Source organism: Gallinula chloropus (assembly GCF_964237585.1).
Source record: "Gallinula chloropus genome assembly, chromosome: 4".
NCBI lineage: Eukaryota > Metazoa > Chordata > Aves > Gruiformes > Rallidae > Gallinula > Gallinula chloropus.
Genome location: NC_140088.1, coordinates 81,016,363 through 81,029,361, shown reverse-complemented (window position 1 = coordinate 81,029,361; position 12,999 = coordinate 81,016,363).

Below are 12,999 nucleotides of genomic sequence, written 5' to 3'. Positions count from 1 at the left end.
TTTATTGCGTAAATAAGTGGACTTGAGCTGAGCTCCGTTGGACAACTTCTCTTGCTGGAGAAGGTACAAAAAGGAAGAAGTCTTCACTTGCTCTTCCTGCATCTACATTTTAAAAGAAAGGTAACGTTTTCAAAGACTGTAGGTGGTTCTTTTCAGCTTTTTGAACTCAGATCCAAAATGGCAGGAGGCATCTTCCAGCTGTTCTCAGTAGCAAACTGAAGTCCTAACGGGATGGTACACCCATGCCAGTTCCATTACAGACCTCTAGACCATCTTTTTTTTCATCCTCTGCCTCTCCAAGCTTTAATTCTTAGGTACCCAACGTTTTCCATTGACACAGAGGACTCCCAATGATAAGCTCAAGAAAGCCACTTAGCATCAATACCTAACCCTAAAGCACTCCTGACTAAATTAGCTCTAACTTCTTGAGCACCATGTTGCTAGCAGTAGCAATGTGATCTGACATTACTGTATTTCTGCCAGGCTGTTCCCAATTTAAATAACCCCAGGATAAAGATTATTATAGATTGAGAGAATTTTTTTAAAAGCTTCTTTTCCACAAGTAAACATATAACTGCTTAAAATAGGGATCAATATGCAAAGAAAAATTTTGTTTCTTCTAAAACATCTTTGCAAAATATCAGACTTTGTAAGACAAAATTATTTTCTGTATTTATTTATAAAATCCTCCAAAATTTTGCTAAGTTCTATGTTAGAACAGTGAAGGTTTCCAGCATAATGTTATTCATGACTCTGCCATTTGTTATGATGTAAGTCTTTGCTCTCAATAATAATATTATTTCTTTAATATTTTTTTTTACTCTATGTGTAAACAATTTTCATGTCTGCTCACCATTTTTTTCATTCAAGTTAGGCAAACACTTCATCACCATGGTTGTTTTCATATCTGTTGAAGTTGAGCTTTCTTAAATACATATGGCCTGACTGAAAGCATTAATCTGAATGAGGGAAGGAGCAATAACTCCACTTTCCATTCTTTGCTTTCAGTCCTATGAGGAGAGCTGAGGTAAAAGGGGATTTTCCGGCCTGTAGAGGAGACCTAAAGCATCCTGCTAGTACCTATGGGGAAGTTATAAAAAAAGCTGGAACTAGATTCTTCACAGGCAGGCATAGCAGGATGACAAGACACAACAGTACAAATTGGATCAATAGTTTCAGACTGGATATAAGGAAACGCTGGGAGGACAGCCAAGCATTGCAGCGGGTTGCCCAGAGAGGCTGTGCAGGGTCCATTCTCAAAGGTTTTCAACAGCTGGCTGGATTATGCCGGTCCGACCTTTAGCTGAGCTGGCTTTGGGCAGGGTGTCAGGCTAGAGATCCTTTAAAACCTGAATTACCTTCTGATTGTATAATTATGACTTGGGGATGGAAAAAATAGCAATCTCAATTTGTTTCAGTTGTTAATTTTTCTGAATTTGCACAGCAATTATTTAAAGTATGTTAGCAAAACAAAAACCCATTTGTTAAGGCTGGGCTGAAATATGGCGTAAGCAAAACTTGACAAATATTCTTTGTCACCTCTAATCCTCAGCTCTGAACATCTCATCTTAAAACAAGGATATTTTGAAATCTGGAATACATATTTGAGCTTCCAGAAAATCCCAAGTTGATAATAGAATTTGTACAGAATACACTATTTGAAGGTAAGTTTTCTTTTCTAAATATCCGAAGAATAGCTACAGCAGAGAAAAGAGGTACTTAAGACAACATTGTCGATAAGGTCACAACACTCTGAGTCAGCCTGCATCCAAATATGAACATAGTCACTGAAGTGTATAGTCACTGAGTTGGTCACAACTCTTCAAGTAAACCTGTCCTGGGTATTTCATTGAGATGGAATAGGTATATTTATAATATAGTTCAGTAGTGGAATGAAAGATTTGTTCACTCTCTATCCAATAAGAAGAGCTCACATGATGTCTATAGTCACCTCTCCAAAGAAAACACTTCAATATGGAGAAAGTCCTGTTCATCTCTCATCAGTTTTTATTTTGCATTTTTGTTTTCATTTTAAGCGGGTCCTAAAAATATCTAATGATGACTTTTCTTTTGAGGTTAGCAACAAAAGTGTACAACATATAGGAAGATAAAAAAGACATACTTTAACATCATTCAGTCACAATGACCCATAAGTAGGAATTAAACTTTCTATGAATATAGTTGTTAATATTGAAAAAACATAGGCTTAGTACTACTTCTCAAAATCCCTATCTCAGCCCAATTCAAAGGCACAACATATGATGTGAGAGACAGGAAAAAGTCATTCAGAACATGAATATATACTAATTAGGCAGATATGATGTGGAGTTCACTAGTCAAGAACATTTTTCATTTGTATCACAACATTTCACTATCACAGACACACACACACTCCCAATGGAGGAAGACTCAAAGGGGAAGAGCAAAAACAATGAGTTCAGGGAAGAGTGTAAAGAATGACCACCAGTTATTGTAAAGTGAACAGAAATTTTAAGGAGACTGGAGAGTAAATTTTGGTTTAGATATATTGGTTTAGATATATGGCTGTACCAGTGAGTCATCAGGTTGTATAAATGGTTTTTCATGAGATATATTAGTGGAGCGTATTGTCTTTCTGAGCTAGCCAGAGGAGCGTGGAGAGGAGGAAGTGTATACCTGGCTCAACTCAGCATTAAGCATAAAAACAGGACAGCTCATAAAAGGACTTTGAAGAGAGTGATGGCCTTGACCTGCCTTCAAGCCTTGTGTTCCTTCCCGGTCACTGGTAACACCCAGCATCATGAGAGTGAGTGTAAAGAAAATGGTATTGGGCACCATGTTTGCATGGTGACTGCACTAGCTATGTCGTGCTTGAGTTGTGATTTCAGTATACTGCTGTATCGCTCTACTAAATCAAACTCCAATGCAGTGACAAATACATCAACTAAGTAAATGTGATATTAAATTCTAAACCTTCCTAATCTGGAATATCTAAAAGAACCTAGTCAGAAGGTATTGGATTCTGATCATTTTATATAATACTAGAATTAAAAATAAAAAATTAAAAAGTCAGCACTTCATGGGATCGCAAACAGAATGATTTTTGGAAGAAATAGACATTTTTTTTTTATGCTGGCATTAGTTCATAGTGAGCATCACATTATGCAGAACACAATAGAGGCAGCCAAGACAATGTGGTAAGCTATTTCATTCTTGTATTGTGGAAGGAAGAGACTATGAGGGGTCTGTAATATCAGAGTTCAACTGGCATTTTATACCCGCAAAGAAGCTGTTTACATTCCTTCACACAGGTAATTGAAATCAACTTGTAGATTGTTTGAGGGGTTTTGTGTGGGGTTTTGTTTACTGGTTTTTAGATGGATTTTTTGTTGGGGTTTGGTGGTTGGGTTTTTTTAATATTACATGGAAAGGTGCCTTCAGAAAAAAGTGCTAACAAGACTATATGTTCAGAACAAATATCTATTGACATTAGTTTCATAAAAATACATAACCAGGAGTGGAAATGTGTATTTCACTTGAATCTCCTATATGCTACCTCTTAGGGGGTTAAATGTTCTGCTTGGTGTGCTACTACGCTTAAAACTTATTTGAAACTGTCTTTGGTGAGCTATCTTTCACAAAGTATGACAAATTCAGTTACTGGTGAAAGACTGAAAGATACTGAAATTGCCTTTTTCTATTTAGAAGTAATGCATGAAAAATTGCTTCTTCTAGCTTATGAATATTAAAATTGTTCTTATTTTAATCTACTAGATGAAAAAATAGCTTCTTGTTATTAGTCATAATGTTAATGTTCTTATTTTTAATCTTCCCAAGGTAGTGTGCCCTTTATCTTTCCACAAGGATGAACAATAGTTCTCTCATTTTGTAATACTTTTTATATTTTTCTCTAGTGATTAAAACTTAGGTATATAATTTCCTTTTAATTAAATGTACATTAAAACTATAGCCAAAAATAATGTATTTGCCTGACTATTTCTCAGTGCTTTCCATTTCTGTGTTTGCAGAAAAAAACCCAAGAAAACATAGTTTACCATCCCTCAGAATCTCCCTGGAGTAGTCCACAAGATTTCATTCTCCCATCTGTCCCTCTGCATGTTTTCACTCGTGCAAAAAATTTACTACAGCTTTCATCATATTACAATAATGAAGGATATTCTGTTAGTTCTGTGAAATAATGTCACAAACAATTGCCCCCGCCTCGTGTGTAATGCAAATTATTAATGTGAACACTCTCTCCAAGAGATAATATGAAATGTAAACATAATTATAGAAAACAAAAAGAACAGTCAGCGTTATTTTTTCATCTCAGTAGACCTATGCAAAAATCAGTGTTAATGATGCAGCCACATACTTTACAGAACATTCACTGTAGTAGAAACAACAGCATATTTATACTGGGGATTGCATAAGTAAAAAATACTGTATAAATGAGAAGGTAAGTGGATCCACATCTCCAAGTTATTGCAAAATTTATTTTGCTGTGTCTTGATTAAAAATATAAGTAAACAGCCTTTTATTCTCTGATTACTGTATACGATTAAGTGCTTTGTTAAGCTGTTGTCCTGGGTTTGGCTAGAATAGAGTTAATTTTCTTTCTAGTAGCTGGTGTAGTGCCAGGTTTTGGATTTAGGATGAGAGCAATGTTGATAACACACTGATGTTTTAGCTGTTGCCAAGCAGTGAAGGACTTTTCAGCTTTTCATTCTGGAAAGCAGGGGACACACAGGAAGCTGGGAGAGGATGCAGCCAGGATAGGTGACCCAAACTAACCAAAGGGGCTATTATGTACCAGTGATGTCATGCTCAGCATAATGTGGGCTGGTGGGGGAGGAGTGCATGGCTCTAGGACACACGGCTTTGGGATAGTCTGGTTTCAGGAATCTCTGAGCTGTACAGCCTGAGTTGTGCAGTTCAATGAGAAACTGTGTTGTGTATCACCAGTTTTGTGTATTTTTCTCTGAAATTCTGTTGTTGTTACTTTTCTCTCCCTTTGCTGTCCCAGTAAACTGTCTTTACCCCAACCAATCAGGCTTGCCTTTGGGGTTCTTCCCCCCAGCCCAGCTACATGGGACAAAACCATGACAACCTGTATGTACTTTCTCTAGCCTATCTTGTAATGAAGAGACATTTTTAAACCCAAATGGGACATCTTTCATTCATTTCACTGAAGGGGGAGGTGTTGGCTTTGCTTTTTGCATCTATCTCCAGAGAAAAATGGGCATCTTGTAGAGTTAGTCTTTTATATCCCCTCAGCAGCAGTACTTTGTATGTACTAAGGAAAACCGTCAAAGAGAGGCTTCAGCACATCAGTCAAGATCTGTGTAGCAGGAAACCAAAGCAATAAGCATTACAGTACTTTCATTCCATGTTTACCTCCTGCTATCTCACATGCTGGGGATACTGACAATTACAGGGAGATAGAGTAATGGATGTTGTTCAGTGCATCTTGACTGTGGCTGGGGGCAAGTAGATGGAATGCTAACATCAGTTCAGCGCAGGAATCTTCAGTGTTTTTGGATTCTGTAAGTGGTGAAAGCAAATGTTGGTTCCAGATTTCAAAACTGTGCTCTTTTCTAAATCTAACATTCGATATTAATACCTTTCCAAAACATTCTTCACGAACGTCTTTTTTCCTAACACAGAGGCATATAATGGAAGGGAGAAAAATAGAAAACTGTTTTCCTCTTTATTTTTATTCTGTTTCAGTAATTCTGAGGTATTTTTCCAATTACTAGTTTATACAGCTAAACTTCATGATTGAAACGCAACAACTCTAGTGTTGTCCAGCTAGTCTTGTATTGCCAGTCGTCTCTTTTCTTATTCAAGCTTTGCCTTGAAATTTTTACAATTACAATTTTTAATTGTAATTCTCAGATTTCTATTAGTTTACATATTATCATTTGTGCCTGAGAACCAGTTAGCTTGTAGGATGAGCACAATTTTTATAGACAGCACAACACTGTAAAGCCTGCTATGGGGAAAATTAACCCTATCTCAGCCAGACCCAATAAAACCAGGTGGGGAACAGGGAGGATGATACCAGTGTTATGATTGGTCATCAAGTTCCATAACAAGGATAATAAACTAGAAAAAAAATGAAATAACTTAAAATTTCAGCCATATCCGAAATGTTTTCATAGTGCCCATAGTATAGGAGGAAGCCAAAAGGAGAAATTACCTATTATCTCTCCAGTTGATATTTTCAAGTTGTAGCAGGTATTGATATTAAATGCTGCGATATGATTTATCATTCTTTTCAGCTAGATTGCATCAATGGAGAAGATTTTTAAGAAAGTCAATGTAGAAATTCTGGGCTTTTTCAAATACACACAGTGTTAGATGTATCATAGATGACTAGATAATTGCAATAAAATGCTATTCATTTATTTAATTTTCTTGTATAATTTTAAACAATGTATCAAACTGCTTCTGAGACATTTTTCTTTTCAGTTCTCCCAACAGCAACATTTTATTTATTTGTGCAAAGTTTATTCTTATTAATGACTACATGCAAAATAGTTTACTTAAGTGATTTTTACCTTTTAAGTAATGCTTTTCTGGGAAGTAGTTCCTTAACGTTTAACAAGCCATTTAATTCAAAGTTCTATCAACTCCCTTTTCTCCCCTCAAGTGAGACGCTGGTTAACCAGTTTAAGAAAGGTCCCTCTATCAGGAAATTTTTGTCGGTAATAATCATAGGAATGGCTTTGGCATAGTATATTAAAGACGTGCAGCAATGTATTGGATAGATAATTGCATGACAAAATATGGGTTTTCCCCCTTTTTTTTCTGTTTGAAAGATATTATTATACCAGTAGATAAAGAAGTCCATCCTTATATGCAATTGGCTGCATTTGGGGAGAACAGAAACCTCAAAACATCTTTTTTTCCTTACTGGTGTTCAGAAGAACTTGCTGGCAGGAGAGTGTGGGCATATAGGGTTATATTTAAAGAAGCCTCCATATTTAGAACCATAGAAAAAAGCTGGAGAGAGATCTACCTTAATTTAGTCACTTTTGGAACTGCATTCAAAGCAAAATAATTTTTTTCATTCACTTCAGGTGTTTGGTAATAAGGACAGGAGAATAACCTCAGTATACCCTGCTGGCAAATTCAGATCTTGAACAGATCTGAAAAGAAAATATAAAACACAGCAATATCTGAGGCTGAAGCATTTATATCAATAAAATATTATTTTGCTAATATAGTACTCAATTTACTTTAAGAATCACAAACAGGCTATTTTTTTTCACTACAAAATACTATATTCCATTTGCATCTCATGTGCTGCCTAGTGTGAATTCATTGATTTTAGTGAAGTTGGTCTTGTCTTACCGTAGGATAAATCAGACCAAGTTTCAGCTTATTCTTTCTGAAAATGCTGACTATCCAAGATTTGTGGAGAATGAAACAAGTCTATTGTAATTTTAGTAGAGAGAAAGAGTGAAAAGTGAAAACGTTTGAAAGCACAGCTGAGTGCAACAAACCCAGGCATATGGAGCCAATACAGAGAAGACACATGATGGTTTCATCCAAACTAGATATGGCTAGAGGACATTCATTTTTTTAATATGTGGAGTGTCCTCCACATAAATTGAAATGTGCAATTGTATGTCCTATCTTGGTGAAGGGTAAAAGTTGTTACCAGCATTAGCTGGCATCTCAGTGTTCACATGCACATTATATATATTTAGTTTGAGCATTTTTATGAAGAAACAAAGATGATGGAGGACTGGACTGAAACAGAGCTTACTGCTGCATTGAACCTTGGAGGTGGCATTTACAACATGCAGTTGAAAATCCTGGTTCCTCTGACACAGCATAGAAGATTCATAGGAACCATCAAGCTGGATGGGCTTTCTCATTTTAACTGTCCTAAGATAAAAAAAAAAAATAGGTAGAAACTTCCAGGCTTCGATGATTTGCTTTTAGATTTGTGCACATTGGATGCTGTGGTGTTTTGAGTTTGCATAGCAAGGTTTTGGTGGTGGGTGAGGCTACAGGGGTGATTTCAGCAAGAATCTGCTAGAAGCTTCCCTCATCCACAGCGGACAGAGCCAATGCCAGCTGGCTCCAAGACAGACCCACCACTGGCAAAGGTTAGCCACTGTGTTAGCACCTCTTGGATAGCATAGTAGAAAGGGAAAAAAAAACAAACACTGAGCAACACCAGAAGCAGTCAGAGAGGAATGAGAATATGTGAGAGGAACAACTCTGCAGGCCCTGTCAGTGAAGAAGGATGGGGAGGAGGTGCTTCAGCAACCACACAGCGATTCCCCTACAGAGCATGGAGAAGACCATGGTGGGGCAGGTTGTCCCCCTACAGCCTGTGGAGAACCCCATGCTGGAGCAGGTGGAGATACCTGAAGGAGTCTGTGACCCCGTGGAAGCCTGCATCAGGACAGGCTCCTGGCAGGACCTGCAGCCCATGGAGACAGGAGCCCATGCCAGAGTGGGTTTGCTGGCAGGACTTAGGACTCCATGGGTGACCCATACTGGGGCAGTTCATGAAGAACTTTAGAATGTGAGAAGGACTCATGCTGGAGAAGTTCATAGCGGACTGTCTTTGCACTGGAGCAGGGAAAGAGTGTGGTAAGTCCTCCACCTGAGGGGGAAGGAGTGGCAGAGACAGCATGTGATGAACTGACCGCAGCCCCCATTCCCTGACCCTCTGTGCCACTGAATGGGGAGGAAGGAGAAAAGTTAAGCCTGGGAAGACAAGAGTGGTGGAGGGAAGTGTTTTCAGATTTGGTTTTATTTCTCATTATTCTACTCTGATTTGATTGGTAATAAGTTAAACTAATTTCCCCTGGTTAAGTCTGTTTTGCCCACAAGAGTATTTGGTGACTGATCTCTCTCTGTCCTTATCTCAACCCAGGAACATTTCATTATGTCTTCTCTCCTCTGTTGAGCAGAGAAGGGGAGTGATAGAGTGTTTTTGGATATCTAGCCTCCAGCCAGGGTCAACCCATCACATGTGGACAGATATTTATTCATTTGATATAATTTTTATGTTACTATGGAATCAAGCCCAGGGTGAGAAGACCCTGCAGAACTTGACCTGTTGTTTATCTCTGACAAAAAGAGTCTTCTTTCTGCTGACACTTAGGCCAGAAATATATTCTCAAATTGCTTAGCACTGTTAAAATATACTCAGATCGTGATATGCCAGCAAAAAGACACTTCGTCTTCTAGGAAATATATTGGAGGAAGCTGACGTGCACAGGAGAATTTAGGGGCTCAAGTTCTGGTAGCAGGTAAGCACAGGTATTATCAATCTCAATTTTGTACTCATACATTTCATATGTTTTGTAGGTCTAACACTTAAGATGATCAGGAACCCAGGGGAATTTACAACACATGAATAAAAGTTTTGTGAGCAAACATAAACGCAATAAACATCAAAATCTCTTGTGTCTCACCAACCCAGTCACAAACAAACTTTTTTCCAAAGAAGATGTGTTCAAATTTTAGGCAATATATCCCATACTATAAGCACAACCTAAATAAATGTTTTCTTATTTGTATGTGACAAACATACAGATAAGGAACCCTTTTGGGATGCTACACAGCTATCCCTAAGCCACAGCTTGCAGGATTGCAGTGAGGGCAACTGGGGATGATATGAAGGCCAAGCAAATCCTGACCATTTCTGACCCATAAAGTTTAAAACACCAAATGAAAAAAAATGTACCAGGAGAAATACCTGCATACCAGGAAACTAGTTTGCTTTGTTTTCCTTCTTTAAGCAATAGGAATAAATAACAGTAAGAAAAAGCTGAGGGAGCTCGGCACTATTTCACTGTGACAGCACCCACTTGGTTTCCAGAGTCTTGTAAATTATTAGCAAATGTTAGAGTTGCTAAGAATTGCTCCTCTGTTGCACAAAGTAACTATTGTGCTTTGTGTCTTATCTCTGGAAAAACATGCAAACAGGGCCCTGCAATGTGGGAAAAAAGGGACCTTCCTCGGTTTGTTACATTCATAGTGTCTGGCTCCAGTTAAGAAGTCAATATGACTAGGACAAAAAAAATAGTGGCAACATGCTCTCTGTTAGCATTCCTTTGTTTTATTAAATCTGAGATAATTGTTTTTCTCTATTATATTCTCTAATGTTAATACCTGAATGGAGCAGTATGTGGCTGTACACTGTATCACATTTTATGCTCAGCAGAAACACCACGTGACATTCTCAGGCAAACACCTTTATTCTGGAACCAACCCCATGAGAACTCAGTGTGATCCACTGGCTCACACAGCACAAGATATTAAATTGTCTCTGAATTTGGCAGCAGATTTGTCACAGTCTCAGGTGAGATGATGCCTGTGGGTAAAGTGCAACCCATCAGCAGGATCTCGCCAGCAGCTCTTGCTTTTCTTTCCTTCTTCACATACAGCAAATAAACAAATGAGGGAGGAAAACCACCCTGTATACTCATGCAGCTAAAACTGGCTTTCTAGTCTAGGTCCAGCACAGTGTCTGCAGAGGTTGTCATACACATAGAAAGTCCCTGAGCCATCACAGAAAGAATAGAAACCCAGTCATCCAGTTGAAGAATCAACAAAACTCTTCCCACCCAGATACAAAAGTCCTGAGATCATCGTGCAGAGGACAGACTGCTGAAAAGTTGTCCACCTGAATGATGATCACCTGAACAGGTAGAGGGCAGAGATGGGACCTTAGTGGACAGCCACAGCATGGGCTGGTTGGGGGTGTAGATTATACTGAATTTCAAAGGGTGACACTGCAACATTTTTAAAACTAACTGTGTAGTAGAGTGGTTGCAGGGCTTCTCCTGAGCAATAATACCGCAGCTCTGAGTCTATTGGTGGTTTTGTTGCCCAAAACCTAGCAAAGCAACTTTTCAGCTCCATACACAGGGAAATTCTTTTTACCTTGTAGAGGCTAAGGCTAGCAGTTGAAATAAAGGAGACGTGGAAAAAAAACCCAACCAAACAAAATACATAAGTGTCTTAACATTTTTTTTTCAGGACTGCAGCAGCTCCTCAAGGTCCTGAAGGCACCAACAGGGTGTGCAACCTCTTCCCTCCACCCCCAATGGTTTTGTGTGCACAGGACCATCCCTGCTAGGACACAGCTGTGTAACCTTGGGTCAGACTGCTGTGAAATCCTTTATGAGAAACAGCTGTGAGAAGCCCCTTTATGGCCCTCCCTCAGGCTGGGAATAGCACTTAAATTTAGGCCCTTGCATGAGCTCTGCTGTCTTGCCCTTTGTTTACGCTTGCATTTCCAGCTTATGGTATGGAAAAAGGGGTGGATAACCTTCCTGGCTGTAACCCTATTACAGCAGGCTTGCCAGGCAACCTATGGACAGCTTACTGACCCTCCTTTTCATCACTGGTTCCCCTCATCTTGTTTGGAAACTATAGGACTGAATGAAGTACTTGTTGGTGAGATTTCAGACCCTGGCATTCACCGTTTCTATCGTCTTGCCATGCCCCAAGGAACATCTGTCTCCTGTTGCCCCCTGGTATACTGCTCTAAGAGCTGGTGTGGGGGGTTGAATCTTGAGGATGTCATGGCTACAGCTGCAGATGATCCAAATAATTACTTGGTTGAGCTTTTTATGGATGAATAATTAATAATTAAAAATGGTCTTTAGTAAGATAAGCTTTCCTATTCTAGCAGTTTTGAACTTTTCAATATTGAATGTATAGATTAGAAATAAATGTGTGGTTTAACATGAGATTTCATTAATATCTTGTACAATGGCATCATCATCTTCACATACCTGCTGGAAATAGCAAACCCACTGTATTTTAGTACACTGGTTATCTTTTTTTAGCTATCTGCACAACAGTGACTTGGGGGTAGCAATGTTCATCCTTTGCCTTTCCAGTTTCATGTGAAGTCCTGAACCACTGCTGTTGGGTTTCTAAGCATTAAGTATAAATTGCATGCTGTTAAAATTCATACTGTTTCTATGATTCCAGTCATTGTACTGTCCGTGCGTTTTCTATACAAACCTTTAATCAAGAGGTCTGCTGGATTCAGCTTTTCAGGAAATCTCAATGAAGGGATTACTACTTTCTTGACTCAGATTGCACTGTTACAAGTAAACATTAAAAGCTCTTCACTGCTATCAAAGCTGAAGTAGCCTTGCACAAAACGGCTTGCACTTGGGGATAAGGATAAAGTCAAAACCACATGTAGGTTAGCTGCTTCCACAGCTAGGCTATACTTTACCTCATGTTTCTAGGATTACAGTTTTAGACTTCACTAAAATATACCTTGTTAAAATGTTTTGGTCTTAATGAATACAATCTACACTTTTCTTTTATGAGGTTATATGGGGTAATCAGCTGCAGCCAGGTCACTAACAATGCTGTCAGTGTAAGTTAGGACAGTCTGAGCAAACTCTTGTTTTACCATCTTCTCTGCTGTCTGCAAAATTTTGCTGAAAGACCTATATGCTGGAGAATACCTTCTCTCTGTCTTCAGATTAATGTGGCACCTTGTTATGCTTTCAGATTCATTGAAGTTTAGTGACTGAAAAGAAGTATATATGAAGTGTTTGCTTACAGAGGAGCTTCCCTGCAACTGAGATTTTTACATGACAAGCTTCTGTTGTGGTTTTGCATGTCTGGGTTCTGGTGGAGGACGGGGGCGCTGCAGGGGTGGCTTCTGCAAGAACCAGCTTGAAGCCCTCTGCAGGCCCAAGAGAGCAAACACCAGTCAGCTCAAGGCCAGAGTCATTGCTGAGCAAGACTGCACCAATTGGCAATGGGCATAGCGCCTCTGGGAATCACATTTAGGAGAAAAAAAAACCACAAACAGCCGCATTTTGTCACCAGAAAAGAGAGTGAGAAGATGTAAGAAACTGTGTAGACACCAAGGTCAGTGAAAAGAGGGGGTGGAGAAGACACTGCAGGCACCAGAGAGAGACATTCCCCTGCAGCCTGTGAAGAGACCCCATGCTGAAGCAGGTAAAGATATTGGGAAAACACTGTGATCTGCATTGAAGCAAGCCACTA